This window comes from Papaver somniferum, unplaced genomic scaffold, assembly GCF_003573695.1.
Source record: "Papaver somniferum cultivar HN1 unplaced genomic scaffold, ASM357369v1 unplaced-scaffold_119, whole genome shotgun sequence".
Taxonomy (NCBI): Eukaryota; Viridiplantae; Streptophyta; class Magnoliopsida; order Ranunculales; family Papaveraceae; genus Papaver; species Papaver somniferum.
The window spans coordinates 3,880,560-3,889,148 of NW_020620936.1; positions in this window are offsets into that span (position 1 = coordinate 3,880,560).

Sequence of the window (8,589 nt, forward strand, 5' to 3'; positions counted from 1 at the left end):
AGAGACCTGAAAGAGCTCTGGGAAACTCTAGAAAGCTCAGGAAGACTCCAATAAGCTTTGCAAAGCTTAAATTTAATCACTGGGATCTACAAGCTAGGAGATTCGTAAAATAATGATAATAACAAATCCCTTCAATAGTGAAGATCAACTTTGAATGTTCTCCAAAAAGCCTTGAAAACTCTAAAAAAACCCTGAAAACTCTAAAAAGCCCTAAAATATCTAAAGAGCTCTGAAAAATCTAAAGAGCTCTGAAAAATCTAAAGAGCTCTGAAAAACTTTAAAAAGCTATGAAAAAGCTTTAAGTTAATTATATTTCGTAGCACTAGTATCTACTAGCCAGGGGATTCGTTAAATCCAACTAAAAGTAACTTAATTCTTTATAAAGAATGATACTAAGACAATTCTCTACAATAATGAAGATTATCTTTGTATGTTTCCTAAAAACCCTAAAAACACAAAAGAGCCCTGAAAGAGCTCTAAGAAACTCTAAAAATCTCAGGAAGACTCCAAAAATCTTTGAAAAGCTTAAATTTAATAAAACTCCGTAGCACTGGGATCTACCAACTAGGAGATTCGATAAAGAATGATAATAACAAATCCCTACAATAGTGAAGATCAACTTTGAATATTCTCTAAAAAGCGTTGAAAATTCTAAAAAACCCTGAAAACTCTAAAAAGCCCTAAAATATCTAAACAGCTCTAACAAATCTAAAGAGCTCTGAAAAACTCTATAAAGCTCTGAAAAAGCTTTTAAGTTAATTATATTTCGTAGCACTAGTATGCACTATCCAGGGGATTAGCTAAATCCAATTGAAAGTAACTTAATTCTTTATAATGAATGATAATAACAAAGTTCGCTACAATAATGAAGATTATCTTTGGATGTTTTCTAAAAACCCTAAAAACTAAAGAGCCCTGAAAGAGCTCTGAGAAACACTAAAAATCTCAAGAAGACTCCAAAAAGCTTTAGAAAGCTTAAATTTAATAATACTCTGTAGTACTAGGATCTCCAAGCTAGGAGATTCGATAAAGAATGATAATAGCAAATCCCTACAATAGTGAAGATCAACTTTGAATGTTCTCTAAAAAGCGTTGAAAATTCTAAAAAACCCTGAAAACTCTAAAAAGCCCTAAAATATCTAAAGAGCTATGAAAAATCTAAAGAGTTCTGAAAAACTCTAAAAAGCCTTGAAAAAGCTTTAAGTTAATTATATTTCGTAGCACTAGTATCTTCCAGCCAGGGATTCGTTAAAGCCAACCAAAAGTAACTTAATTCTTTATAATGGATGATACTAACAAAATTTCCCTACAATAATGAAGATTATCTTTGGATGTTTCCTAAAAACCCTAAAAACACTAAATAGCCCTGAAAGAGCTCTGAGAAACTCTAAAAAGCTCAGGAAGACTCCAATAAGCTTTGAAAAACTTAAATTTATAATACTCCGTAGCACTGGGATCTACAAGCTAGGAGATTCGTTAAAGAATGATAATAACAAATCCCTACAATAGTGAAAATCAACTTTGAATATTCTCTAAAAAGCGTTGAAAACTCTAAAAAACCCTGAAAACTCTAAAAATCCCTAAAATATCTAAAGAGCTCTGAAAAATCTTAAGAGCTCTGAAAAACTCTAAAGAGCTCTGAAAAAGCTTTGAGTTAATTATATTTCGTAGCACTAGTATCTTCTAGCCAGAGGATTCGTTAAAGCCAACTAAAAGTAACTTAGTTCTTTTATAAAGAATGATACTAACAAAATTCACTACAATAATGAAGATTATCTTGGAATGTTTCCTAAAAACCCTAAAAACTAAAGAGCCCTGAAAGAGCTCATAAAACTCTAAAAAGCTCAAGAATACTCCAAAAGGCTTTGAAAAGCTTAAATTTAATAATACTACGTAGTACTAGGATCTACAAGCTAGGAGATTCGATAAAGAATGATAATAGAAAATCCCTACAATAAAGAAGATCAACTTTGAATGTTCTCTAAAAAGCGTTGAAAACTCTAAAAAACCCTGAAAACTCTAAAAAGCCCTATAATATCTAAAGAGCTCTGAAAAACTCTAAAGAGCTCTGAAAAAGCTTTAAGTTAATTCTATTTCGTAGCACAAGTATCTACTAGCCTGGGGATTCGTTAAATCCAACTAAAAGTAACTTGATTGTTTATAAAGAATGGTACTAACAAAATTCGCTACAATAATGAAGATTATCTTTGGATGTTTCCTAAAAACCCTAAGAACACTAAAGATCCCTGAAAGTGCTCTGAGAAACTCTAAAACGCTCAGGAAGACTACCAAAAGCTTTGAAAAGCTTAAATTTAATAATACTCTGTAGCACTAGGATCTACCAGCTAAGAGATTCTATAAAGAATGATAATAACAAATCCCTACAATAGTGAAGATCTACTTTGAATGTTCTCTAAAAAGCGTTGAAAACTCTAAAAAACCCTGAAACTTTAAAAAGCCCTAAAATATCTAAAGATCTCTGAAAAATCTAAAGAACTCTGAAAAACTCTAAAAAGATCTGAAAAAGCTTTAAGTGAATTATATTTCGTAGCACTAGTATCTTCTAGCCAGGGGATTCGTTAAAGCCAACTGAAAATAACTTAGTTCTTTATAAAGAATGATACTAACAAAATTCGCTACAATAATGAAGATTATCTTTGAATGTTTCCTAAAAACCCTAAAAACTAAAGAGCCCTGAAAGAGCTCCGAGAAACTCTAAAAAGCTCAAGTAGACTCCAAAAAGCTTTGAAAAGCTTAAATTTAATAATACTCCGTAGTACTAGGATCTACAAGCTAGGAGATTCTATAAAGAATGATAATAGCAAATCCCTACAATAGTGAAGATCAACTTTGATTGTTCTCTAAAAAGCCTTGAAAATTCTAAAAAACCCTGAAAACTCTGAAAAGCCCTAAAATATCTAAAGAGCTCTGAAAAATCTAAAGAGCTCTGAAAAACTCTAAAAAGCTCTGAAAAAGCTTTAAGTTAATTATATTTCGTAGCACTAGTATCTTCTAGCCAGGGTATTCGTTAAAGCCAACTGAAAGTAACTTAATTCTTTATAATGAATGATACTAACAAAATTCGCTACAATAATGAAGATTATCTTTGGATGTTTCTAAAAATCCTAAAAACACTAGAGAGCCCTGAAAGAGCTCTGAGAAACTCTAAAAAGCTCAGGAAGACTCCAAAAAGCTTTGAAAAGCTTAATTTAATAATATTTCGTAGCACTGGGATCTACAAGCTAGGAGATTTCTTTAAAGAATGATAATAAGAAATCCCTTCAGTAGTGAAGATCAACTTTGAATGTTTTCTAAAAAGCCTTGAAAACTCTAAAAAAACCTGAAAACTCTAAAATAGCCCTAAAGATCTCCGAAAAATCTAACGAGCTCTGAAAAACTCTAAAAAGTTCTTGAAAAAGCTTTCAGTTAATTATATTTCGTAACGCTAGTATCTACAAGCCAGGGGATTCGTTAAAGCCAACTGAAAGTAACTTACTTCTTTATAAAGAATGCTACTAACAAAATTTCCTACAATAAAGATGATTATCTTTGAATTTTTCCTAAAAACCCTAAAATCACTAAAGAGCCCTGAAAGAGCTATGAGAAACTCTAAAAAGCTCAAGAAGACTCCAAAAATCTTTTAAAAGCTTAAATTTAATTATACTCTGTAGCACTGGGATCTATAAGCTTAAATCCCTACAATAGTGAAGATCAACTTTGAATGTTCTCTAAAAAATTTTGAAAACTCCAAAAAAACCGTGAAAACTCTAAAAAGCCCTAAAATATCTAAAGAGCTCATAAAAATCTAAAGAGCTCTGAAAAACTTTAAAAAGCTCTGAAAGCTTTAAGTTAATTATATTTCGTAGCACTAGTATCTACTAGCCAGGGGATTCGTTAAAGCCAACTAAAAGTAACTTAATTCTTTATAAAGAATGATACTAAAAAAATTCCCTACAATAATGAAGATTATCTTTGAATGTTTCCTAGAAACCCTAAAAACACTAAAGAACCCTGAAAGAGCTCTAGGAAACTCTAAAGATCTCAGGAAGGCTCCAAAAAACTTCGAAAAGCTTAAGTTTAATTATACTCCGGAGGACTAGGATCTGCAAGATAGGAGATTCGTTAAAGAATGATAACAACAAATCCCTACAATAGTGAAAATCAACTTTGAATGTTCTCTAAAAAGCCTTGAAAACCTTTAAAAAAACCCTGAAAACTCTAAAAAGCCCTAAAAAATCCAAAGAGCTCTGGAAAATCTAAAGATCTCTGAAAAACTCTAAAAAGCTCTGAAAAAACTTTAAGTTAATTATATTTCGTAGCACTAGTATCTACTAGCCAGGGGATCCGTTAAAGCCAACTGAAAGTAACTTAATTCTTTATAAAGAATGATACTATCAAATCCATACAATAATGAAGATTATATTTGAATGTTTCCTAGAAACCCTAAAAACACTAAAGAGCCCTGAAAGAGCTCTGGAAAACTCTAAAGAGCTCAGGAAGACTCAAAAAAACTTCGAAAAGCTTAAGTTTAATTATACTCTGGAGGACTAGGATCTACAAGATAGGAGATTCGTTAAAGAATGATAATAAAAAATCCCTACAATAGTGAAGATCAACTTTGACTGTTCTCTAAAAAGGCTTGAAAACCCTAAAAAACCCTGAAAACTCTAAAATAGCCCTAAAATATCTAAAGAGCTCCGAAAAATCTAAAGAGCTCTGAAAAACTCTAAAAAGCTCTGAAAAAGCTTTAAGTTAATTATATTTCGTAGCACTACTATCTACTAGCCAAGGGATTCGTTAAAGCCAAAATTAATTCTTTATAAAGAATGATACCAACAAAATTCCCTACAATAATGAAGATTATCTTTGAATGTTTCCTAGAAACCCTAAAGTGCCCTAAAGAAGCTATGGGAAACTCTAAAGAGCTCAGGAAGACTCCAAAAAACTTTGAAAATCTTAAGTTTAGTTATACTCCGTAGGAATGGGATCTACAAGATAGGAGATTCGTTTAATAATGATAATAACAAATCCCTACAAGAGTGAAGATCAACTTTGAATGTTCTCTAAAAAGCCTTGAAAACTCTAAAAAGCCCTAAAATATCCAAAGAGCTCTTAAAAGTCTAAAGAGCTGTGAAAAATTCTATAAAGCTCTGAAAAAAGCTTTAAGTTAATTATATTTCATAGCACTAGTATCTACTATCCAGAGGATCCGTTAAAGGCAACTGAAAGTAACTTAATTCTTTACAAAGAATGATACTAACAAAATTCCCTACAATAATGAAGACTATCTTTGAATGTTTTCTAAAAACACTAAAAAGCCCTGAAAGAGCTCTGAGAAACTCTAACAAGCTCAGGAAGACTCCAAAATGCTTTGAAAAGCTTAAATTTAATTATACTCCGTAACACTGGGATCTACAAGCTAGGAGATTCGTTAAAGAATGATAATAACAAATCCCTATAATATTGAAGATCAACTTTGAATGTTCTCTAAAAAGCCTTGAAAACTCTAAAAAAAACCTGAAAAACTCTAAAAAGCCCTAAAATATCCATAGAGCTCCGAAAAATCTAAAGAGCTCTGAAAAACTCTGAAGAGCTCTTAAAAAGCTTTAAGTTAATTATATTTCGTAGCGCTAGTATCTACTAGCCAGGGGATTCGTTAAAGCCAACTGAAAGTAACTTAATTCTTTATAAATAATGATACTAACAAAATTTCCTACAATAATGAAGATTATCTTTGAATTTTTCCTAAAAACCCTAAAATCACTAAAGAGCCCTGAAAGAGCTATGAGAAACTCTAAAAAGCTGAGAAAGACTCCAGAAATCTTTAAAAGCTTAAATTTAATTATACTCTGTAGCACTGGGATTTATAAGCTAGGAGATTCGTTAAAGAATGATAATAAAAAATCCTTACAATAGTGAAGATCAACTTTGAATGTTTTCTAAAAAGCTTTGAAAACTCTAAAAAAACCCTGAAAACTCTAAAAAGACCTAAAATATCTAAAGAACTGCAAAAAATCTAAAGAGCTCTGAAAAACTCTAAAAAGCTCTGAAAAAGCTTTAAGTTAATTATATTTCGTAGCGCTAGTATCTACTAACCAGGGAAGTCGTTAAAGCCAACTGAAAGGAACTTAATTCTTTATAAAGAATGATACTAACAAAATTCCCTACAATAATGAAGATTATCTTAAATGTTTCATATCAACCCTAAAATACTAAAGAGCCCTGAAAGAGCTATGAGAAACTATAAAAGGCTCAGGAAGACTCCAAAAAGCTTTTTAAACTTTAAATTTAATTATACTCTTTAGCACTGGGATCTATAAGCTAGGAGATTCGTTAAAGAATGATAATAACAAATCTCTACAATAGTGAAGATTAACTTTGAATGTTCTCTAAAAAGCCTTGAAAACTCAAAAAAAAACCTGAAAATTCTAAAAAAGCCCTAAAATATCTAAAGATCTCCGAAAAATCTAAAGAGCTCTGAAAAACTCCAAAAAGCTCTGAAAAACTTTAATTTAATTATATTTCGTAACGCTAGTATCTACTAACCAGGGGATTCGTTAACGCCAACTGAAATTAATTTATTCTTTATAAAGAATGATAGTAACAAAATTCCCTACAATAATGAAGATTATCTTTGAATGTTTCCTAGAAACCCTAAAATACTAAAGAGCCCTGAAAGAGCTTTGAGAAACTCTAAAAAGCTCAGGAAAACTCCAAAAAGCTTTTAAAACTTTAAATTTAATTATACTCTGTTGCACTGGGATCTATAAGCTAGGAGATTCGTGAAAGAATGATAATAACAAATCTCTGCAATAGTGAAGATCAAATTTGAATGTACTCTAAAAAGCCTTGAAAACTCTAAAAAAACCCTGAAAACTCTAAAAAAGCCCTAAAATATCTAAAGGTCTCCGAAAAATCTAAAGAGCTCTGAAAAACTCCAAAAAGCTCTAAAAAAAAGCTTTAAGTTAATTATATTTTGTAACGCTAGTATCTACTAGCCAGGGGATTCGTTAAATCCAACTGAAAGTAACTTAATTCTTTATAAAGAATGATACTAACAAAATTTCCTAGAATAATGAAGATTATCTTTGAATATTTCCAAAAAACCCTAAAATCACTAAAGAGCCTGAAAGAGCTATGAGAAACTCTAAAAAGCTTGGTAGACTCCAAAAAACTTTTAAAAGCTTAAATTTAATTATACTCTGTAGCACTGGGATCTATAAACTAGGAGATTCGTCAAAGAATGATAATAACAAATCTCTACAATAGTGAAGATCAACTTTGAATGTTCTCTAAAAAGCCTTGAAAACTCTAAAAAAACCCGAAAACTCTAAAAATCCCTAAAACATCTAAAGAGCTTATAAAAATCTAAAGAGTTCTGAAAAACTTTAAAAAGCTCTGAAAAACGCTTTAAGTTAATTATATTTCGTAGCACTACTATCTACTAGCCAGGGGATTCGTTAAAGCCAACTGAAAGTAAATAATTTTTTTTATAAAGAATGGTACTAATGAAATTCCCTACAATAATGAAGATTATCATTGAATGTTTCCTAGAAACCCTAAAAACAGTAAAGAGCCTGAAAGAGCTCTGGGAAACTCTAAAGAGCTCAGGAAGACTCCAAAAAACTTTGAAAAGCTTAAGTTTAATTATACTCCGGAGCACTGGGATCTAGAAGAGAGATTCGTGAAGATCAACTTTGAATGTTCTCTAAAAACCTTGAAATCCCTAAAAAAAACCATGAAAATTCTAAAATCCCTAAAATATCCAAAGAGCTCTGAAGAACTCTAAGAAACTCTGAAAAAGATTTAAGTTAATTATATTTCGTAGCACTAGTATCTACTAGCCAGGAGATCCGTTAAAGCCAACTGAAAGTAACTTAATTCTTTATAAAGATTGATACTAACAAAATTCTCTACAATAATGAAGACTATCTTTGAATGTTTCCTAAAAACACTAGAGAGCCCTGAAAGAGCTCTGAGAAACTCTAAAAAGCTCATGAAGACTCCAAAAAGCTTTTAAATGCTTAAATTTAATTATACTCCGTAAGAAAGAGATCTACAAGCTAGGAGATTCGTTAAAGAATAATAATAACAAATCCCTACAATAGTGTTGAATGTTCTCTAAAAAGCCTTGAAAACTCTAAAAAACCCTGAAAACTTTAAAAAACCCTAAATATCTAAAGAGCTCCGAAAAATCTAAAGAGCTCTAAGAAACTCTAAAAAGCTCTTAAAAAGCTTTAAGTTAATTATATTTCGTAGCGCTAGTATCTACTAACCAGGGGATTCGTTAACGCCAAATGAAAGTAATTTATTCTTTATAAAGAATGATACTAACAAAATTCCCTACAATAATGAAGATTATCTTTGAATGTTTCCTATAAACCCTAAAATACTAAAGAGCCCTGAAAGAGCTTTGAGAAACTCTAAAAAGCTCAGGAAGACTCCAAAAATCTTTTAAAACTTTAAATTTAATTATACTCTGTTGCACTGGGATCTATAAGCTAGGAGATTCGTCAAAGAATGATAATAACAAATCTCTACAATAGTGAAGATCAAATTTGAATGCACTCTATAAAGCCTTGAAAACTC